This window comes from Ixodes scapularis, unplaced genomic scaffold (genome assembly GCF_016920785.2).
Source record: "Ixodes scapularis isolate PalLabHiFi unplaced genomic scaffold, ASM1692078v2 PGA_scaffold7__128_contigs__length_106722199, whole genome shotgun sequence".
Lineage (NCBI taxonomy): Eukaryota > Metazoa > Arthropoda > Arachnida > Ixodida > Ixodidae > Ixodes > Ixodes scapularis.
The window spans coordinates 6,537,336-6,561,531 of record NW_024609882.1 but is presented as its reverse complement, the minus strand read 5'-3'; the positions used below and the strand labels follow the sequence as shown (position 1 = coordinate 6,561,531).

Genomic DNA, 24,196 nt, shown 5'->3' with positions numbered 1-24,196 from the left:
CCATAGCATTATTCTGCTCTGCGGGGAAACAAACTTAATTGCAGTTATTTCCGCTCGGCAACAGTCGATCTTGAAATATTCTGGACGCAGCTCTTTGTTCCGTGTCCTGAACATTTTGAGCGCTCCTGCGATGCAGGAACTTGAACCATGAAGGCCCTAACAGTCATGTAGCCCAACAGAGTCTTAACGACTAAAAGGAACAGCGGTAGGGCATAGTCGGTTGTTTTGTTGGTAGCATCTAGACACACTGCACTGAGTCCATACTTCTCTAAAAAATCAGCCATAAACTTTGACGGATAGCAAAATAAGATGTGCTCCCGCGCTGCCGCATCATCAGTTCCTGAATGTCCTCGTTTTCGTCACAAGGATCCTCGTCACCTTCCTTGTACGGACGTACAAAAAAACAAACAAAAAAACACCTGGTATCAGGATTTTGTTTCTTTAGACCCTCTATAAGTTTAGCTGCATTCTTCTGATCGATGTCACTGCACCTTCCTTGCCATAGTGCCACTTGTATATGATTGACAAGGTCATCATTGATCGGGTAGAATGCACGGCAGCTAACATCAGGGGCTTTTTTTCCAGCGAACAGGACAATATGTACATAATATCGGAGACATATTTTTTTTTTACCGCTGGCACTGAAGTGCTGCCTTCACGCACCACGTCCCTGATTTGCTGACGGACACTCACGTCCACAGTCTGCCCGAAGTTGATGATTTCGGAAAATTCATGTTCTGTGTGGCATGATTTCCTAGACATTGTCAAAAAGATAATTTTTTTGTGTGTGTGTGTGAATTCAGTGCTTGTTCCGATGAAAGTGCTTCAGAGAGCTTTGCCGGATGAGCTGTTTTCAGACGCTTGATTTGGTGCTTTGAAGCTGCTTCTTTTGTCTCGACCTGTGAAAATTGGATATGACAGAAAGCACAAAATTATTAATGTCACAAAGTTACTCCAGCTTCCACTGCCAACAAATATATACTATAGGTTGAAGGAACGAAATAGTAAAAGCATCACCCAAATATCAATAAGTTTAAATAAGTATACAAGCGCCTTTTGCTACTTACCTCGAAAGGTGGAAATGTCTCAATGATGGGTTGCCACGCAGCCCTTCTTTTTTGTGCCCTGCAATTTGATCTTTCTCCTTCTGAACACCTGGTGAGCCCACTCGATCCTCTGATCTTTACTCTGAGATAAAAAAGAAAACTGTTCCAAGCTCTTGTTTTACGCATGGAAGTATAGCTTTAATTAACTTTAGGATGATTTTAACATACAGTGTAAAATTGTAGTTATTGTCTGCTCGCAGCTGAATGAGTTCCGCAGGAGGCTATATTGGTCAACTACGTATGGGAACCATACTGATTCAATTGAATATATACTCCAAAAGGCTGCGCACATGCATTATACTTCCTCAATTGCTTTTTTTTTTTGTTGTTTTTGTTTTGTGCAGCACACTCTTTTATATTAGGCTGTGTGTTGTAGGTAAACAAGTACCAGCAGACATGAAAGAGTAGTGACAAAATAAACTGGAAACATCTTTTTACCTGTGTATGATGTTCCTCCAAAGAGTAAAAAATTACTGCAAAAACTATGCATTGCTCAGAAAAAAAAATGGTGTTATATTGGTCAGTTGACTGATGATGCTGTATTGATCACTTGATTAATCAATCAATTACATCAATGGGTAACTTACTAGTTAAAATATTTTAGTAGAGAGTTTTATGGTGTAATATTAAAACTGCAACCAGCTACTGATATGATTCTATTAAAATTGCCGTATTTGTTCCAAGGCTAAAAGATGGGCAACTTTCTAATAATTCGGATCACGGGTTTCAGTCTATGTGTTTGGGAATATGGAGATCTCAGCCTCAGGTGTGCGCAGCTGCAGTTGTTTTTAGGGTGCTCCGGCAGCTCAAATCTCACAAGCTTCCCCAATGCAAAAGTAAACGGTCAGCTAGAACGATAGGGACAAAACACAGACAGGGAGAAACGGAGACATACACACCGCTGACTATCAACTGAGAGTGGTTTTCGATGTCGCTGAGCAAATTTCTAATCACAACCATATGTCTATTTTCACTAATTAAAAACTTAATGAACGAATTTTAATTAATTAACCGACTTATCGCAAAGATTAGCCACCCACAAAAAGGCCCCCTGGCCGCATAATTCACTCGCACAAACCGCAGAAGTGCAGCAAACAAATATGTAAAGAATAAAAAAAACCTTATATATATATATATATATATATATATATATATATATATATATATAGATATATAGATATAGTACTGAATATGTTTTATTTTTTGATGGGGCCCAAAATTCCCCCTTCAAACTCGCAGTATAGATATCGCAGGTATCTTGCGTGGCACAAGTAATTGAGTAAAGTAACGAAGTAATCAATCAATTACTTTTTACGGGGTGTAATTTGTAACGGTAATCATTAGTTTTTAGGCCGAGTAATTCTGATTGTAACTAATTACTTTTTTGGAGTAACGGGCACAAGTCTGGCGCAAAGTCACGTTCTTTTTATAATCCGCAAACATTTTTCCAAGCCCATGAAAAAAAAAAAAAAGCTAAAGTTTCTTGATAAAAACCACTGAATTGGATGTTTTGAGGACGCTCTACAACTTTGTGATTGGAACTTTTACTCTAAATTGAACATTTCAGAAGTTAATTAATTAATCATAATTATTCAGTTAATTGGGCAAAATACAAAAAAAAATAGCCTGACTTGGTCCAAACAACGAACAAACTTATTCGTTTAATTTCGTTTTCCTAAAATGCACCAAATAATTTTTAAACCTTGGCTCAAGTAACGTGGAATACCCTGTATATGATATACAGGGTGTTTTTCTTTATTCTTTACAGATTTTTTTATTTTTTACAGAAAGTCCTTGAGCGCATGAGTAACGTAGTAGTGTACTAAAGTTACCACTCGTGGAGCAGGTACGAGGCTGGGGCTAGATAAGAGACGGAAAAATCGCGCGGGCGCCTTACCGCAACCGCTGGCCTTGTACCTGTTCCACGAGTGGTAACTTTAGTGCACTACTACGCTTATCACGTGCTCAAAGTCTTTCTGAAGATTACTGATTTGGCGGTTTTCGATGACGCTCAACAAGTTTCTATTGGGAGCCATATGTCTAGTTTCATTAATTCATTTTTTTTTAATGTATTGATACTACTGTCTCCTTCGGGAGATGTGGCAGGAGGGGTTGGTTACATAATGTTTTTATAAAGGTATACATTTCTAGTAATTTTATGCACACGGGAACAAGACGATCAATGCCATCATTATACAATATTAAATAAAAAATAAAGCAAAAAAAATACCTACAAGAAATATTATCAGTCGCAGGAGTTACAGAAACTGCTGAGGTTAGCAATGAGTGATGACTCAGACGAAGCATTTATTATATGACTGGGTAGGGCATTCCAATCATGATTGGTCCTTTGGAAAAATGAGAACTTAAATACATCGACCCTACAGCTGTATGCTTGTAATCATCTACAACGAAAAATTCGTGTGGGTGTAATTATGAAGAGCGGGTGAAATATAGGTAGATGTGTCAATATTAAATCGATTGTTTAGTAGGTCGAGCAAAAGTTTTAATCTTGGAAACATGCGTCTATGGGTTAATGAGCTAATGCTGGAACACACACATATTTCTGAAACCGGGTAATGTCTCTGAAATGTGTTGTTAATCAAACGCCAGCCTTTTTTCTGAATTAATTCGAGTAAATTTATGTTGGTTTTAGTAAACGAGTTCCAGACAATGGATGCATACTGTAATATAGGCTGAACAAACGTTTTTGTAGGCTCTTAAATTTATGTCGGATGAGGTTTCCTTTAAATTTCGCCGGAGAACCAGAGAAATGCCTTGCGCACAATGTACCTATAATTGGTGTTCCAACGCAGGTCATTTGAAATGATTGCACCGAGGTATTTATAGGAAGTCACTTCGGCTAGGACAGTATTGTTAATGGCATAATTATAGGGAAAAAAAACTAGTTTTGGGGGTTATATGCGTTCGAACACATTTGTTAACAGTTAGTGATATCTGCCACGAGTCGCACCAACCGTGTATCTTGGATAAGCAGCTGTTAAGTAAAGTCTGGTCACTAACATCATTTACCTCATTGAGGATAACAACATCGTCCGCAAATGAATGTGCTCGCACAGGAATGTTGGTAATGATTTCGTTTACAAAAAAAAAAAAAAAAAGTAAAGGCCCAGGGACTGACCCTTGTGGAACGCCCGATAGCACTGGGACTAGCGAGGATGGACTAGAGTTTATCTGAACGCACTGTTTTCTTTCTAGCAAGTAATTTTCAAGCCAGAAGTAGATGATATCTATTTGCACGATTGATTTAAGTTTTAGAAGCAGTTTACAGTGCGACACTCTTGTCAAACACTTTAGCGAGGTCAAGGAAAATTACGTCAACCTGTTTAGAACGATTTAATATTTCAGCAAAATCATGGACGGTTTCAAGTAATTGTGTCGTGGTGGAAAGTCCATGACGAAAACCATGTTGATTCATGTTAAAAAAGTTGTGATTCTCTAAATACGCTGCCAAATGTTTAAAAACAACGTGCTCTAAAAGTTTGGAGCAGTAAGGAAGCAAAGAAATGGGCCGGAAGTTCCCAGGCAAGAGCTGAGATCAAGATTTGCGAACGGGAACGATCTTGGCAATTTTCCAGTCTACAAGAATAACGGACTCCGACAATGATTTCTTAAATATCAGATAAATATATTTCGAGCGCCATTCTGCGTAGCGAACGAGGAACATATTTAAAATGCCATCGTGACCAACAGCCTTTTTTTTGTCGAGAGATTAAGAAAGGTTGAAAACAGTCTATCGGGAGAGATGAAAACATCGGGGAACACTGTTAGGTTGGGTGGCAGGTTTAGACGAGGAATAACGCCGTTATCTAAGGTGAAAACCGACGCAAAATAATCATTGAAACCTTCAGCGATGGCACAGTCATCCGTAAATAATCAGCCGGAAACGATATGTTTGGAAATATTTCCGGGTACAAAGACCTCCGAACCTTATCGGGTGATTCCCTGAGGAACGTGTGCAAAGTTATATTGTTATACGCGAGACGGATCACAGCTTTCAGTCTTGTAGGCATTTCATTGATATTTAAGCGTCTTTTGTCCTTCCTGGCACGATTGATTTTTCGTTTTAGATGCAGGATATCGCGAGTAATCCACGGATCACGTTTTCTGGTAACTTTGATACTCGTTGGAAGAAACCTTCGTAAACATTCAAGCACGGTTCCTTTAAAAGAATTCTAAAGGATATCAGAAGAACCATCAGAACACATGTCTGAAAAAGAATCCAGCGACATCTCAAGGGCGTCAGGTACTGACTCGTCTTCTGCTTTAGAAAAATTAAGCACACGCTTAGAAATCAGCTTTTTACGTAATGGAGGACGAAGTGTCGAGGTAGAAAACTCAACGAGTACCATTTGATGATCAGAGATTCCATCCACCACTTGGCAGTCGTACGTACGTGCCGCAAGTGGTTCCGATAAAAAAACACGGCGTCGAGTATAGAATGAGAAGACGAGGTGTTTCGTGTTGGACTACTAACAATTTAAAGTAGATTGTTACTATAAACCAGGTCAACTAGCAAAGGATGATTCAGGGCATTCACTGCCACTACAGATAGAATCCCAATCATTTAATTGTAAGCTAAAGTCACCAGCCATAGCAAGAACCGGGTATTTTTGTTTAATCTTAAAAACAAAATCAGCAAGTAGATCAAGAACGGATGAGCAAGCGTTTGGTGGAAGGCGGACGATAGAGTACGCCCAGGACGATTGGCGGAGTAACCCCGGTATGCTTTAGGCATAAACACTCGATATCAGGAACGTCATCGATTACAGTAAAATCCAAATGATTTTTCAGGATAGCGGCAACGCCCCCACTACATGATTCGAGATCGTTCCGAACAATGTCATACGATAGGGGAATAACTTCTGCATCGTGAATACGAGTATGCAGCCATGTTTCTGCTACAGCAACAATGTCAGGTTCGTCATCATACAACAGGCACTCGCGCTCAAGTCAACGATTTTGTTAGCAACACTTCTCGCGTTTACGTTTAACTTCAAAGATTTCGAGCAAGGGACGACGTGTCACGGTGAAAAGGCACCTTCAACAGACAACCATGGAACGTTCTTGTGTAGAAATACAAATTCTGGTGTCATTTTCCGTGTCCCGCGTGTAAGTCAAGTTGTTGATTTTCAATTTGCTGCGCATCGACTCCACCTGCACGGTCGGTATGGTTCGTGTGGAGGGTCGACTACGCACACCGATGTCGCCAAACCCGCAAAAGAAAAAAAAGAAAAAAAAAAAGACAGCTTTGAAGAAAAGTCGCCAGCAGCTATCCGACCTTTTCTCCCGACGCTTTTTCGTTTACATTTTTTTGTTTTTTGCGGCTCTGCGTTTTCTACGAATTGATCGCCTTCGTCAAGATATACGTCAACGCCATGACGAACAAAAACGGAAAAATGACGCGGGTTTAGAAAAAAAGACGCCCGTTGCAGAATCAATTTTTTTTCCTTCTTAGGTCACGTAGTTTTTCAGATAGCCCTTAAAAATAACCAGAAAGGTGATTGAACTATAGTAACCTCGACAGAAATGTAATTGAGTTACACGTGCGGCTGTAACTTTAGAAATCTAGCTAGTTACGGTTGTAGTTTCTCGCAGACAGTCAAGTTATGTTCCAGTCCTTTTTTTATTTTGTTTTTCTAAATGTGGCGACGATGTCGAGGTGCGACTTGACGGGTTGTCATGAGGTCAAGTGGCGTAATACACGCAGCATGTGCCCAGCTCATTCGCGACGCATTCTCGGCGCCTCCGAGTTTCTCAGACGATGATGTCAGGGTGTGGCACGATTACGATCGGGCGGCTCAGTTTCGAACCTTCTACTCTTCTATAGTGCTCCCAGCAGCAAGCTCGGTTTCCTACGTGGAAAATACACATATGAACATTTTTTTTGTTAGGACCCAGCACTTCGCTATAAGTTGGAATTTCTGGGAGTGAGAACTCTTAGTGCTTGTGCTCAAAGTAAACATGAAAGGTAAATCAATGTATTTGTCGACTGCTTGGAAGTAACTAGTCCAAGTTGCTAGTTAAACGAAGTTGCAGCTACAATTACCAAATTTCATTTTACCTTGGGAAGTGCTTAGTAACTGATTACGGTATTGGGAAGTGCTTAGTTACGGTAGCTTAAATACTTACATTTGGTTACTTTACAGCTACGGTTCTCTCGCACTGTTTTTGTTTTGCTCGGTAATTCAGGCGTCCACGTTGCTCCCTTTAATGCAGCATTGATTAAGTCATCTAGGCTCAGTTTACCGTGAATCGGCGCATCTAATTTCAGAAACGAACACCATAAGCTATTTCCTTTGTTTTTGCCACGCGAGGGGAGCCTCTCTCGGAAACCTCACCACTACAATAAACTTTCCAGAAAAAAAGCTTAGCTCCTTAGGTAGGGCCAAGCAATTTTCGCGGCTCATATCGGTATCTCTCTGGTCGATCCACAGTGTATCTTATCCTAATTTGCGATAAATATAACGAAGATGTAAAAAAAAAGCATATTAATGTATGCAAAAAAAAAAAAAATATCTGCACGTCAATCGTATTTGACGTTTTTCTTATCTCCGTAATGCGATTTAAACTCAGGAGCCATCAAATTGAATTGGTACTCAATCGGACGTGAAACGAAGAAAGAAAAAAACCGCGTTTGCGGATTTGCGCGGGTATGAAGGGAAGACCCGGTGGGCGTGCCGCATTCGTAACGACGTCATTAAAGAGCCTACTTGCTCGTGAGCCAACAGAACGGGGCTCGAAGCCTCCGGGGCATCTGTCACCAGTTATCTGCGTTTGTCTTCTGCTGGCTGTACAGCGGGGCCCGGCTGAAGCAATCCGTCTGTTTGAATCAAAGGTTAAAAAGCGCGAACAAACGAGGACAATAAAGAAACACGGACGACATGACAGGCTTCATTATTGTCCTTGTTTGTTCGCGCTTTTTAACCTTTTATTCAGTAACGGAGCAACTAGCCCTAACCCAAGTTTTAATGCAACATATTCCGTCTGTTTCTCTCTGCCAGGGGAGAGCGAACGTGCCCGTAAGCAACCGTAAGACCTAAGACGCGCCCAAATAATGCTTGCATCGTTCCGTCAAGCACGATCCGCGGTCATTTACAAGCGTGCGTCGGCGTCTGGTCACGCGCGATAAGAGAGCGCATGAAAGAACTCAAAAGAAAGAAAGTTTTAAATAATAATAATAATAATAATAATCTTTATTTCCATTTAAAGAAATGGTGGAGCGAAAGGGGAAAAGCTTCAACAAGAAGCTTGACTGGCCCTCAGCCCCATCGGCAGCCAGTGAACAAAGTTTTTGTGCAATAAAAAAAAAATCATACAGAAAATTATACATTATCAAATGAGATAACAGAAACAAGACACAGAACACTTAAATATGTAAAAATATATTACGCAACTCTTTAGTAGATATGGTTTCTATATTTCCATTTTCCTTTTCAAAGTTGTTTAGAAGTTTTGGAATTAAACACCGAAGCATTTGCTGCCCATAATTTGACCTGCATGTGGGATCATTATGGCGGGTCAAGTAAACCGTATTATTTTTTTCTAAACTAACTATCTCGTTTAAAAGAACACTTTCCTTTTTAATTTCATTCTTAATGGTGAGTAAAAGTCTATAATCAGATAGCTTATGAATTTTTAATATTTGCAGATTTCTAAACATATTTTCAGTGTGAGAGTCATAAGGCGCGTTGAAGATGGCTCTTAACATTTTTTTTTTGAAGCAGATAAATTTTGTTCAGGTTGGATGCCGTTGTTGTGCCCCAGACAAGGTTACAATAACTGAGGAGTGAGTAAAACAAAGCATTGTACATAATTAATTTCACGTGAACTGGTAGAGATTGGCTGTGGCGATACGTTAAACCAACAACACGTGACAATTTGGAAATCAAATAATTTACATGGCTATCCCATGACATATTTCCAGAAAAGAAGACACCTAGTGTTTTAAAATTTTCCACGATCTCTATTGGACTTGAACTAAATACTATAGGCCTTGGCATAAAAATTTGTTTATTTTTTGGACGAAAGAAAATAGCCTTTGTCTTTGCAGTGTTAATACTTAGTCCATTTTCCTTTGCCCACGCCGCCAACCTTGACAAAGTAAAATTAACATCATCCGCAATTTCATCACTATTTAAAGAGGAAATAAATATACTAGTGTCGTCTGCATAAATTACAAATTTAGCAACAGGGTCTATATTCACAATATCGTTTATATACAGGTTAAAAAGAAGGGGCCCTAAAATACTTCCCTGTGGGACCCCTGAAATAATACGCTTTCTATCGGAGGAATGACCACTAATGTTAATATATTGGAAGCGGTGACTCAAGTATGATTTAACCGAAAGAAAAATGCAGCTCGCGCGCTGTCCCATCAAGACGATAAGAGTGCTTTTCTTTTAGGTTTACGGCGTGGCCAGGCCTCGTAGCCGCCGGCACACTCCACTTTCCCCTACCCTTTAAAAGCGGTTTATGAAACGTTTTAACTACTATATATTCTTTTAGGTTTTTGTTCTTTTCCTTTTCCCCTAAATCTTTTATCCGCCAATGAAATTATCTCAGCTTAGAGCCCACGAGCAACGTGGAAATGCGCAGTGACGCCCAACCGAAAAGCGCCCGAGAAATATTCGATTTTGCTCGCGAGGCGCGTTGCACAAGAAGGGCGCAGCCATCTTGAATGTCGTCACTTCTTGGTACGCGTTCGGACGTCGTTTTGATATCTCCACGCCGCTAGAAGGACTTCACGAAAATTACCTGATTGTCGCGCATTCTTGTTTTGCCTCACCTATAGACCTTTCCAGTGGCAGTCTCGAACGAAGGGAGCGGGCAAACATGCTGAGTCACTGAGCTATGGACGCATGCGCAGCGTCCGATATACCGCACAGCAGATCAACAGCGCATGCTTGGAAGGCGTTCCACAGCCCAGCAGACAAAGATGGCAGCACGCAAGAGGCGATTTCTGCAAAGGTCTATATTGTCTCGCATAATCCAAGTTTACACGTTTTTTTTTTTTCGTCCCGCATACCAGATATGGATCCCACGTGACCGTGAACGATAGGAAATGAAAAACGTCTATAACAAGGCCTGCGCCCTTCCGGTCCCGCAAACGTCATCACTAGTGGACCCACGCAGCGCCGTCTAGCGGGAGCAAATTCAAATTCAAATTCAAATTCAAATTCTTTATTGATCCCTGAAACAGAGAAAGGAGGCAGAGACAAAAGCAACTGACACGCTGCTTGACTAGCCTCTGCCCCCCATAGCAGCCCAGGGAAGAACATAAACGTAAAGACACTAGCATTTGACATATTCATTCTAGCATGGAAAAGACAACATCATCTATATTGCGAAACAGAGAATGTAAACAAAAAGGGGGAGAAAAAGAAACGAAAAAGTATGTAAAAAAAATAACAACACGCGCAAAACGCATACAATCGTGTTATACTGAACTTTTTTTTTTTTTTTTTCTTACATGGGAGTAATTATTAGACAAAAAGTGAACATATTTGTTTGTCGGACATGCTGAAGATATCTATATCAAGTTCATAAAAACGATTAAGAAGACGGGGGAGGGTACATTTTAACATCTGATCCCCATAGTTTGTTCTTGATTGTGGCACTATCCATATCTCAGCATTACGAGTTGGATAATTTGCTTGTCTAAGTGCAAGTTGGGAAATTGATAGATACATATTTTCGCTCTGTCTAAAAGACCTTTTGTAGGAAAGTGCAAGTTTATAACTATAGTGATTTGGAATTTGCACTATATTAAATTTATGAAATAATGGCTCCGTATGACTATCGTATGCTGCATGACATAAACCTCGAATTGCTTTTTTTTGAAGTGTATGTATTATTTTAAGATTTGTAGCAGTCGTATTACCCCATACTAGAAAGCAATAGTTGTAGTATGTGTAAAAAAGAGACTTGTATATAAGTAGCATAACAGAGGTGGGAAACATATTTCGGTATTTATATATAACCCCAACAACTTTCGACAGCTTATTACTTATCTGTTGCACAGTTTCGTCCCAACACAGGTATTCGTTAAATATTATTCCTAGTACTTTTACATTTTCTACTATATCTATTTCATTTCCACCAAGTGAAGGGGTAGTCATGAAGGTACATATTGTATTACGTGACCTGAATAGAATGGCTTTAGTTTTATTTACATTTATTTCTAAGGAATTTAATATCGTCCAAGCATTTAGCTTTTCAAGATATCGATTTGCCCTTTGAATAATTTGGTCAGCGTCGTTCCCTGAGAAAAAGAGAGAGGTGTCATCTGCATATATGATGTAACTAACTGTATCATCAATACGTACTATATCATTGATATATAAATCAAAAAGAAGTGGCCCGAGTATACTGCCTTGAGGCACGCCTGCTGTTAATTTCCTGAGATCTGATCTATTTTTATTGATTTCTACACATTGATAGCGGTTTTCAAAGTAACTTTTAATAACTTCAAGAGCGACACCGCGAACACCTAACATGTATAACTTTTGAATTAACGTTTCGTGATTAAGGCGATCGAATGCTTTCGAAAAATCTATAAACACTCCGAGTGTAACCAGTTTATTTTCAATATTGTTTAAAATTAATTCTTTTTGCTTTAACAGCGCGAGTTCAGTGGAGCGACCTTTTCTGAACCCGAACTGACAGGGTGTCAGGATTGAAAATTTGTCACAAAAACAGTATAATCGTTTATGTAAAATTTTTTCTAGACCTTTCGAAAATATTGGTAATACGGAAATAGGCCTGTAATTTCCTAAGTTATTTTTATCTCCAGCTTTATGTAAAACTGAAACTTTTGCCACCTGCATTTTCTTAGGAAAAACCCCTGTTTGCAACGCTAGGTTAAAAATATGTGTCAAACACGGAACAATAGACCGTAGTACATGCTTAATAGGTTTAATTTGAAGCTGATAAAAATCACTGCTCCTGCTATTTTTTAAGTCTTGAAAAACTGAGTATACTTCATCTTCATCAGTTGGATGAAGAAACAAACTGTCATGCACGCTGATCATATATTTGGAAGCATGCTCACTATGTGTACTATGAAGAAGTTCAACAAAATATTCATTAAATTTTTCTGCTAAAGCCACACCACTTATATCAATACCATCAATTTTAAGTGTTGTTATCTTGTCTATATGCAATCCATTTTTCATTAAACTATTCAACTTTTTCCAAACCACATCGGACCGCATATCCCCATTAAACAAATTGTTGAAGTATGCGTGTTTAGCTTGTCTTAGGGCTTTAGTTACCGCGTTCCGTTGTTTTCGGAAGGCAGACAAAATGGCAACATCTTTGCTAAGTACAAATTTATGAAAAAGAACATTTTTCTTTTTTATCATGTTTAATACCCGAGACGTAACCCAAGGTTTACGGGATTTTTTGTGAACTTTATGCAATTGATATGGAAAGCAACGATCATATATTATACTAAATTTTTCTAAAAAAAAGTTGAAGGCTTCATTTGCCGACACGCTAGATAGAACCACTCCCCAGTCCTCAGAGTTCACTTGTTGTTCAAATTTTTCGAGGTTTTTTGCGCTTACATTTCTAAAATAGACATCTTGTGAACTAATTTCTTTTCTCTTAAAGCCTATGTCAGCAAGCATAAAAATTGGCAGATGGTCACTAATGGTTTCTCCCACTACTCCCGAGATTACATCGGACTCGCACACATTTGTTAAGAAAAGATCGAGCAATGTTTCGTGATTAGGTGTAATACGAGTAGGCTGAACAATAACATTAAGCAAACCGTAAGACTGAAATAAAGAAAGGAACTCTAGTTGACGTGGTGAAGACGTAAGCATATCTATGTTGAAATCGCCACCACAGAAAACCATATACTCATTTTCACAAATAAACCTCAAAAACAAATCAATATATTCAAGAAAAGCAGTAATATTTCCACTTGGCGGTCGATAAACAACACAAAATACAGATTTATGGTGTTTTAACGTCAGCATCTCGTAGTCATTTGTGATACTCGTAAACTCATCAATCATGACACACTCAAAACATTTTTTTACGTACATGCATACACCGCCACCTTGTTTAACATCACGACATAAATTGAAATGTTCATAACTTTCTAACGCGTCAACTTCATCCCTTGACCTATACCATGTTTCGGTCAACATAATTACATCGTACATAAAATTAAAACTCCCCAAAAAGATGCCTAGTTCCTCGATTTTATTTTTTACCGATTGTACATTAAGGTGAAACATGATGACGTGTCGAAAGAAAAATTTTTTCATTCATTTATTTCTCTTTAAAGGCCCGGTGGGGCATTACATTAACGTGACATGAAGACATGACGTCACATGTCTTCATGTCACGTTACGTATACGCAAATTCAGCTTTCCGGCTAAATTTTAGTGACCGATATTAGAGAGTTTTTTGTAGATCGTTTTCGTCTTCCCGCAACGGCTCTCCGCAACCCGCTATACTATACCCGGGACTCTACAGTCAAGACCATCGGCGCGCAGGAGCAGTAGCGGCTTCTTCGTTGCAGAGGGTTTAGCGGAGGGGGACACGCGGTCTACGAAACCTCCCTAATAAATCACCACTTACTCCACTAAACATTTGGTTTAGCGCTTTTAGCACCACTAGCGCTAAACCAATAAAGTGGAGATTCGGGCCATTTGGTTCATTGCAAACAAAACGCGCCGAAAAAACTTCTTTTCACCTAGCGCCTAGGCTTTTTGTTTGCTAAACCAATCTCACAAGTGTTCCACGCATGCGCGATACCGCCATAAGTGTAGTTCGCAGGGGACAGGCGCCAGTGCACGAGATTCACGTCACGTGCTCGGCTCGCGCAGAGCTCCAGCGGGGTTGTCGCACATGTAGAAAGACTACAGTTCCCCACGATGCGTGCCGGCAGCGGCGGCGTAATGGCATGCGAACTGGTGAGATCGATTGCGGGGCAATTCGCAACACATTTTCGTCGCACCGAGTGGCGCCAATGCTTGCCATTGGGCATCAAAACGTAGTCAGAGCGCGGGGAAAAGCCACAGTCCCGCGCCGAGAGACGCCGAAACGCTCGTCCCGAAAGAAACGCGAACGACGGAGCGATAGCCTCTCGCCTTCGTTGCGTCACTCAACGGTCGTCGGCTCTCGCGCAGCCATCTAGCGCTGGTCCGAGCTTCTCCCTACAAAATTCGAGAACCTTGTCTTTCGATTGAAGATTGAGGCTGCGAATCCGCGATGCCGAGGAGCGAGAGATTCGACCGAGAAGCCCGTTTTACGCGTCATCGCATTTCGTCCAGATGTTCTGAATTTTGTGTATTATCTCAAGCGGACGGGGTCTGGGGTTCTGCGGGCAGGACGGCCGCATAACCATTCTCGACTCCTTTTTTTTTTTTTTTTTTAATGCGTGAGCATTAGAACGTTTGTCTTGACGAAAACCCGGCTGTGTCTTTGGTTTGTCAGTTGTCGCGTGCGACGCTCCCATTGGTCCGAAGCGCTGACGTGAGCACGCGTCAACCTCTTCCTCTCACCCCGGTACTGACAAACTGACAGACACCGCCGGATTTTCGTCAAAACGAGCCCTTTCGTTTTTGGCAAAGTCACGCGCTGAGCTGGGGCGGAGCCAGAGAGGAGGAGGCGCCGCCGCAACACCTCCTAGATAGCAAAGCCGTAGTGCTGAATGAGATGGCGTCATCAGAGACGGCCAACCCTGGACACCAGATTTGAAACGAGTGCTGCGTCGGCGCTCGGCTTTGAGTCAAGTTTGAGCCTAATGTCGACGCAATCGTCGTATGCAATCTGTGCACAGCGTTGGCCTTCTTTGATGACGCCACCTCATTCAGCACTACGGCTTTGTTACCAGAAGTGTGGTGCCGCGGCGCGGTGGAGTGCGGGCGTGCTCAGTAGGTGCTTCGCCGTCGCCGGTTGTTCTTCGCTCTGGGTCTCCGTAATAGCAGTGCGTGGGCTGTGATGTGTGTGTGCACTTAAAACGATGGATGCGGTTCATCCCACGAGTGATATGAATGCGGCTCCTCCTACGAGTGATGTGGATGTGGTTCTTTCAACGAGTGATATGAGTGACCGTATTCAAGGGCGTTGACATACTCTGGCAGGCAGAGTACAATAAGAAGGGGGTGAAAAAAATTACAGGACGATCTATTAGTGGAGTTTTGGGGAATCCGTTAGCATGACCCTTGGGAAACGCCAGACACGTCCCTCTCCTTTGGTAAACGCTAACACTGACCCCGTAACGAGGCCAAAAAGAAGCAGGAACAAAAATACAGGAAGCAAAAAATGAAAGTCAAAAGAAAAGAGTGAAGGGGTCAGCGTTAGCGTTTCCCAAAGGGGGACGTGAATGGCGTTTCTAAGGGTCATCCTAACGCATTTCCAAAAAATTCACCAATAGATCCTTTTTTTTTCTTTGTTGTTTTGAAGCGATGCGATGGTAGCCAACCATCGTGTCGCGGCGGTCTATTTAGGTTCAATTCGTGTCACGTCTGCAACAATTAACTCTATAGTAGTTGGGTGGCTTCGGTTAGGCCGGGTTCAACGTCATTGAATGTTATTAGAAGCTGTACTAGAAACGCTTCCTCGTTTTCAGCCTTGGCGCAGGAGCTTTTGGCACCAATCGAACAGGTCGCATTTGTCGCGACATCTCCAACAGGCCAGAGTCGTCACGGTGAGACCAGGCTGCATTTTTAAGGTAACTAACGCGCAGGATAAACGGGGCCATTATTCTTTCCGCCTAAGTGCTCTAAGTTGACAGTATTTTTAGCACATTCCAACGTTCACTTTGTTACGAACCCGTTTGAGTAACCTTTGGTTACGCGTAAAATTTCGTACAGAAGACACGGGGAAAGACAGTTGTTCGAGAAGAGGCTACAAGGACGAGGGTTGCGAAAGGCGACCTGTTTTCTTTATTTGTTAGCTCGTGGTCAGAGGGCTTGAGGGTGAGAGAAAACATGGTGTCTCCATTTTTACGTGAGCCTAAAAATAAACGCTGGTTTGACGGCGTCTGTATTTCACTCTGTATATACCTTTATACCGAGCATCTTCGGGGTGCAACTTGTTTCCGGGGGTGATCCTTCCGTCGAGCAAAGTGGCCTACCAAGACTCCCTAATAGAGAGTTTTCGTGGATCGTTTTCGCCGTCCCGCAAAGCTCCCCGCAAACCGCTACGATGCACTGAACTCTACAGTCAAGGCCATCGTCGCGCAGGCGCAGTAGTCACCTTCTTAGTTGCGGAGGGCTTAGCGGATGGGGAAACGCGGTCTACGGAAACTTCCTATTTTGTATGGTGCACGAGCAGCGAGCAGGCGTAAATTCGTTCGCGCGCGGCCGACAGCGTTACGACCGCTTCGTACAACGAGGTTATAAAACGTGACTGGCGCCCTCTATCGTGTTTCCCTGGCATACTTTCTGTCCGCGTACACATTTCCTCGTTCTTTCGAAATAAATCTGACGATTTTATAAGCGTACCTTTTATTTTTTTTTTCGTACATATAGCGAGTAGATTGGATCTCGCGAATACTGCGAAACTTGCAGTGTTGTTCGAGAAGTATACGCGGAGCGTAATGGGGGGCAGGGCTACCCGTAAGGTGAGGAGGCATCAGTGTGCCCCCCGTGCTCGCCTGGGGCGGCTGCCCGAATATGGGCCGCATCCAGGATCATTCCCAAGGGTGTGCCGGCGGCACGTTCTCACCAGAGGGCGAGGTAGACACCGCCTTCTTCGAGGAATGCGGCCTGGCCTGGTATCCAGAAAGAAGCTGCCATCACGGCGCTCCCCACGGCCATCAAGTGCTAGGCCTATGATAGGGAGACGGGGAACGCGCATGGTTCCCACAACCGCTCACGACGGACACTGTCCTTTATATATATATATATATATATATATATATATATATATATATATATATATATATGGGCGGTTTCATTTGGATTCAGGCAACGAGGTGCAGTCCTATTTTTTATTTTGCCTCAAATTTTTATATTTCGCAGCGCATGTTCCAAAAAGAACGATCCTTTTTGTTTTGATGTCCTGATTTGTTTAGTTTCCGAGAAAAAAAAAAAAATTCAAAGAAGCGGGAAAGGACGACGATGTTTTGGGGTCGTGTGTGGCGTTTTTAAATCACTCTCAAACTCAAAGTATTCAAAAGAGAGCTTCTATATTTTTGTATTGTGATATATTTGCATATAGGAAACGATATTCCAACTACTACTTATTATTCCTCGCTAAAAAATTCGTCAATCCAATTTTTGTAAAAATCCCCGAACATGCCTCCGCGAACAACTGTGACCTAAACTGCGGATTGTTTTTGAGTCGACTATGTTTAGTATCGCTTTTAAAATAATACCACGTGTAGAACCTTTCATTGCCTTCCTCATTATGCGAAGTTTGTGTCTTAATTATATACGAGTAATGAGAAATAAATTATGAAACAAAGAAGGTTGCCACTTTTTAATTTTTTAATTTACACGCTGTAAAAAAAATTAATTACACTTTTCTTTTAGCCAGCATACATTCCGTTAGAGGTATAAGCATTAGTTTTGAGTTTTAAGCCTCTAGATATGCTAAAAAATAGCAAATGCCGATGGTGGGTTTATGGATAAAGCTGTATTTTTTATTCTTTTTAATAAGAATTTAAGGGACGTTTAATAAATAATCGTATAAAAAACATTGATGTCGCTTGGCGTATAATAACAAGTTTGCAATTCCAAACTTTTAAACGCTCTATAAAATTGCAACTGCCGAAAGCGGGTTTTCAGACAATTTTCCCCCGTGCCGTGGTTGGAGGGGCCTCAAGCCTAAACCCTATGCGCTACATAATCTTTACTATGTTAGAAATGTCAAAGTATAATATTGTAATTAGAGTAAAATCAACTTTCTATTGGAAGCCGGATTTTGAAATCCGTAATTTAATATTTTAGATGCAAAATTCATGTTGATAACAGAACAGAATCATTTTTATTTATTTTTGTCAGTCTTTATGTTTTACGTTTTTGTTCTACTCTGCAAACAACTGGTGTTTTTTTTTTAATTGAAAATGTTTTTTTTTTGTGTGTACAGCGTGCTGAAAGTGAACAAAAAGTGAAAATTCTTTCTATTTCATAATTGATTTCTCAGTACTCGTACATGATTAAAATACAAACTTTGCATGATGTGGAAGGCATTGAAAGCTTCTACACGTGGTATTATTTTTTAAAAGCAATACTAAACATAGTCGACCCCCCCCACCCCTTCCCCAAGAAAAAACAAAAATGCACCGCAGTTTAGGTCACAGTTATTCAGGGGGGCATGTTTGGAAATTTTTACAAAGATTGGAGCGACGAATAATAAACAGTAGTTATAATGTCGTTTTACTTACTTGCATATATATTACACTAAAAATATAGAAGCTCTTTTTTTAATACTTTGAGATTGAGAGTGATTCAAAAACGCCATACACGACCATCGTCAAAACCTCGTCGTTCTTTCGCGCTTCTTTGAAATTTCTTTTCACAGCAACTAAACGTGTCAGGACATTAAAATAAAAAAGGATTGTTCTTCTTGGAGCATGCACAACGAAATGTAAAATTTTGAAAAAATGAAAAAAAAGTACGACTGCACCTCGTTGCCTGATTCCAAATGAAACCGCCCATTTATATTTCTGCTTCCGCGTCTGCGCAGCCCCACGCGGACGCTGGTTCGAAAGTTGTGAGTATTAAAACACGTGATTGCGTGTTTGAGGGAAATAAGCCACAGCCTCCCGAGAAGTGGAAAGGAATTAAATCCTGCTTCCTAGACGCGGTGGCCTAGGAGGGATTGAGTCTACCAACCGTATCTTCTGTACAGATTGTGGCTTATCTGCAGGTTATCTTTCGCCCAGAAGTTCGTTCAAAGACGCTTCTTCACGCTTCCTTCCGTCTGGCTCTCAAACTTTAAAAGGAACAGCAGTTATTAAAGAAAAAAAAAAAAGTAAATTCATCTTGATTAAAAATTGCGCTGATTATAGAAGCACCCAACGAAGACTTACCTAGCTCCGAGAAACAAAGTTGGTTCTCGTTTCCGATACTTCGTTTCTCCCGAGGTCCGAGCGTGGCCTATGTTATGAGCCGAAGGGCCAATCTAACGGCGAAAAAGGCGCACCGTCATGGCGTGCTCTCCGCAGTTGATAGGACCAGCGGTGTTCGCTGTCTTTGAGTGCATGCTCCTCCGCCGGCTCGTCCTATCAAGAGCGGAGAACGCCATGACGTTGCACTTTTTGCGCTTTTTGATTGGACCTTCGGCTCATAACAACGGCCACGCTCGGATCGAAGCTGAAACAAAGTATCGTCCTGGAAGGTTCCTTCGCTAATCCTCGGTTGGACAAATAGTGGCATGTCCGTTGTGGGAGTACCCTTTCTGCTAGCTTATCTCCATTCACGTGCTCGCACAATGAACCACCCCACCATCCGAACGGCACTCTCGGAATCATGCCCGACTTTTTTTACGAGTAGTTACTTTGCATCTTTCGGTTCCCTCGCTCGAAGAAGTGAGAGGACGAAAGACACACAGATAGTTGGGTTTGATCGTCCGCCTTTAACGGGAATCCACCATTGCCCACAATCTCTACGGCTCTACATCAACACGTCGAACATACGGTTGTCGATAGAACACGGTGACAGGAAACTGGACACCACAAGAAATAAACACACACACTCACACAAATACGCAGACACACGCACACGCGCGCAAACACATGCATACGCACACACGCGCGCACACGCACACACATGCATACAGGCACTCGCGCGCACACACACAAGCACGCACGCACACACATACAACACGATTTTAAACTTTCATCGGGGGGATCGGTGGCCGACTGGGCTAGCGCACACCAGCTCGGAGCAGGCGGTATTAAAGCTCGCGCTGCAGAACCCATGGATCCTGGGTTCAATCCCACCCCTGCCCGTTTCGATCTGGATGAGCATCGTACCGGCGTGCGGTCGTGTATCACTACTACGTGGTGCACGTCAAAGACCCCAGGCTAGCGGTTGTACTGCACTGGCTAAATTGCTCATCTACAGCGAGTGACTCGTCGCAACTTTGAAATGGCTGACCAACTACACGCTGTCTAAATATCCACACAACCCCAATTGTTAAACTTTCATCGAACTGGACCGCTCACCGTGCGGAACCCAGTGATTCTGGGTTCAATCGCCGCCCCTGCCCGTTTTAATCTGGATAAGCGCCTTGCCGGTGTGCGGTCGTGTATCTGACTGGATTTCTCATCTACAGCAGAGGCACTAGCCGCCCATCGAGGGTGACTTTCTTACAAAATACACGCAGCACAATTACGTATTTGTTAACACGGCACAAAATAGCGAATCTTCTTTTTCTTCTTTTATTTAGTTTATATGGACACCACAGCCTCCGGGTCTTTTTTACTCGGCAGAAGCTCAAAGTGACAAAGCATTCTTTGATACCACTTTCGCGCCCCGAGTTGGCTGGCTTCCTCGTTTTTAAACTCACCTTTTTTTTTTTTCTCGTTTTATCAAGAAGTAAGTTTTAGAATAAAAAATGCGGCTCGCTGGCTTCTGATCTCGACCGAGTCAGTAATCGGGATTTGGCGTGCTCTGTGGAGAAGCTCGACCCCGAGAAGAAAGGTCGGGTCTTGCGGGCGCGCGCGAGGGGCCACTCGGGCGACGGGGCACACGGGCCCGATCGAACGGGGGCAATACCACCCCGAAGACAAGGCCTGCTCCTTCCCTCCCCCAAACGTCACCACTAGTGGATCCACGCAGCGTCGCCTAGCTCGTGTCGGCGACGCCACCAGCGCTTCTTCGAGCGCGACGCTAGCACGCGTTGACTGTCGTCGAGGTTCGGCGTGTTTACCGCTTAGGGCGAGTCGGGGAGCCACCAGCGATGACGTCATTGATCAGGCCTTGTCTTCCAAGTGGCATCGACGGAGGCCGCCGGGCCTTCTGGATCGAGGCGCGCAGACGTGCTGGCCTTTAGCTGCGACCCCGACGGGAGGGAGAACGGAGCTCGCGCCTCGCGGTCCACGCCCCAGATCCCGCTTCCCGTTCCGCGGGGGGGGGGGGGGGGGAGAGGAGGACGAAGCCCCTCGCCCCGTCCTGCGCGGCTCCTTGGCGTCGGTAGCATGGGGCGCTGCGTGACGCGCTTCCTCGGCCTCTTCAACTATGAATGCGTCGTTCCACGTCGCCTTCGGTTGTTCTCTTGGCGGAACGTCTGTGGCCATGCCTTCAAGCTCGCGTTTTTGGTCCCGCTGGCGATAGAACACGGTGGCGAACACTTCCGGTGGCGAACACTTCCGGTTCCTTCCGGTGACGTCACATTCAGGATTCACGTCCGTGGTTTTGATATTCACGACTTGTCTTGAGTTGCGTGCGGCACGATCGTTAGTGCGTGAAAAAAAAGTGTTTTTATCCGCTGCTCGGCATTGGCATCATCAGCGTTGGCGTTGCCTGGTTGTGCCCGTCGACGAAAGCGGAGAAAAAGCTGCTAAAGACGTCGTAGTGAGCCCAGTGGTGGAACGCTGCCCGGAATGACGCTTTGGGTCACGCACGGTGTCAGCAGCAGAGTCAAGCGGACGCCACGCAGAACGCTCATCAGCGGGCAGCCCCCACTCGGCTGCGAGCTCACAATTACACACCTGACCTCTGCTGTACTCTGTTCACCCAGATTAGAAGCTTCGCCTTCAGCGCGAGATTTCTGCCCCTGTTAACGCAAGTGTGAACGCGCAGGCACGCGCAACCAAAGCACTACGGAAGCCAGTGAGCTCGCGCCGAAGGCGGAGCTTCTAGTCTCAGCTTAAAGGGACACGGAAACGAAATGTTTGCACTTATTTCTTTGTTGAGATGTGGTCTACGTTGTGCCGGCAGTCCAGAAACACTAGCTTAGTCTAGTGCTTTCTAGGCTGCCGGCAGAGAAGTCAAGAAAACTGATTTTAAAACTAAATAGCAAATTTCAAAATTGCGTCTGATGGCCGTCTGTGAAGCTCCGTTGAAATGGCACTACGTCATGAGCTCCTGAGAAGATGCGCCAGTTCGGAGCATTATGGCTCGCTCGAGAAGTTTCGCCTTCAGTGCGAGCTCGCTGTCTTCCGCAGTGAATACCGCGGGTAATCCACGGATGATTCCTCGGATCATCCTCGGATTACCCGCGGATCATCCGCGGGTATCCTTAGTAAACCGGCGGATCCGGATAAGTATGAATCGGATTTGGCGGATTGCGGATCGGATGTGGATGCCAGGGGCTGCGGATGCGGATGCTGATATCCGCCAGTCCGGATCTACATTTTTGCCGAGGCGGCCCATAAATGTGTGCGACCGCATAGTGTAGAGCGAATAAGTGAGTGATACTATGAAGTGCGTCATCGAATGTATTGCGGGGGCAAACTATTCACTTAGATAACATGGGCCAACCGGGTAGGAAATTGTTCTTTACGTCAAGAAAGATTTGATTCTCGTCAAAGATCGCTTTAGAGCGTTCTCTCTCGCCAAAAATGCTGTCCCTAGAAAAATGAAAGGCGTTTACATATTTCTGTAATGCGAAATTAGAGTGCAGCTCTTGAGGAGGAGAGGGTACGGCGTACTCGGTTTTCCCCACGAGATAGATTTCTCGTGCGAATACACCATGACACTTTTTCTCAACAGTCCTTCCATCGTCGCCAGCAAAACCTAGGGTCCCGGCCAAATCTGTTACCCTTTCAGCGAGGGCAGGGCGAAGCCTTGTGCACTTCAAAACCCAGTGCTTTAGTGTATCGCTCTCATTATGGCAGGCAGCACATAATGTGCCTGTCTCCTGAAATTTAACCATATACATCCTCGTTGTCAAAACTCCCGTTCTCGCCTCTGAGACCTTCCCAGTAAATTGTCGAACACATTTTCCTTTCTTATGTCCTGTTTTTTGTGTCCTGTACATTGTTAGAGCTGATTTTTCCTGCACTCTTACGTCCCACATTTTTCTTTCTGCCTCTTTCACTTCTTTTCCCACTAAAGTAGTCTGCTCAGCCCAGTCATTAGTGTGTAAGTATTGAAATGTAAGCTTTCGGGTTCGATTTGCCCATTTCGTGTATGTTTAAATACTTGAATTCCTTCCGTGCCCACCGCGTTTCATCCATTTCGGTCAACCTTTGTTCAGATTTAAACTTATTAATTGCCTCCCTGCTCTCAAAAGACGGCCATCCCATGTCCTCCTGCACTGCATCATTTGGTGTTTTTCCATGTGCTCCCAGTGCCAATCTCCTGACGCTTCTTTGTCGAGTCTCTAATCCGGATTGAACCTTTGATTTCATGCACAGCACCCCATTGCCAAAATACAGTCCTGGTGCCATCACTGCTTTTCATATACCCCTGAACGCTTCATATTTATTATAGTTCCATAGTGCCATGAGATTAACTTCGTCTTCCCTTTCTGATTATATTCTCCTCGTGTTCCTCTAGATATTTCCTTCCCTCATTGAGCCAGACTCCCAGATATTTGTATCTTCCTACATGATCTATTACAATGTTTTGTATCCTCAGGGGCTCCCTCTTCTCGTCTTTGAACACCATTACTCCAGATTTGTCACTACTAAAACTCATGCCCCACGTGTCCCCTTCCTCTCCACATATTCCAGCTAGTTCCTGTAATGTATCCTGGTTATCTGCCATGAGTACTATGTCGTCCGCATACAGCAGTCCTGGTATTATACCTGTATTGCATTTCTCCCTCCTTCCATATAACTCACATCAAAACCTAAGTTGCTTTGCTCTAATTTCTTTTCCATTTCACTAAGTTATATCATGAAAAGCAGAGGTGACTGTGGACAACCCTTCTTGAGCCCTCTTTTTATTGCTGCGGGTTTTGAGGTTTCTGCTTCCCATGTTATAACTACCTTATTGTCTGTATTCACCTGCTGAAGAAGCCTAACCAAATTTGCATCTAAGTTGTATTCCCTCAGCTAATCCCCGAGTTTTTCCTGGCCTTGATGTCCAAATAAGCTAACCATAAAGGAGTTTGGCTCTTCATTGCTATTTCTATACATCGAGTGGTGACGAATAAGTTATCTTTCAGTCTTCTATCTTTTCGGAATCCGTTTTGGAGCTCTC

General features: G+C 43.0%; 1 pseudogene; it reads right to left on the bottom strand.

The window, feature by feature from the left end:
• Positions 1 to 44: 44 nt before the first annotated feature.
• On the bottom strand, positions 45 to 5,140 carry LOC115326155 (annotated as a pseudogene).
• Between the last annotated feature and the right edge of the window lie 19,056 nt (positions 5,141 to 24,196).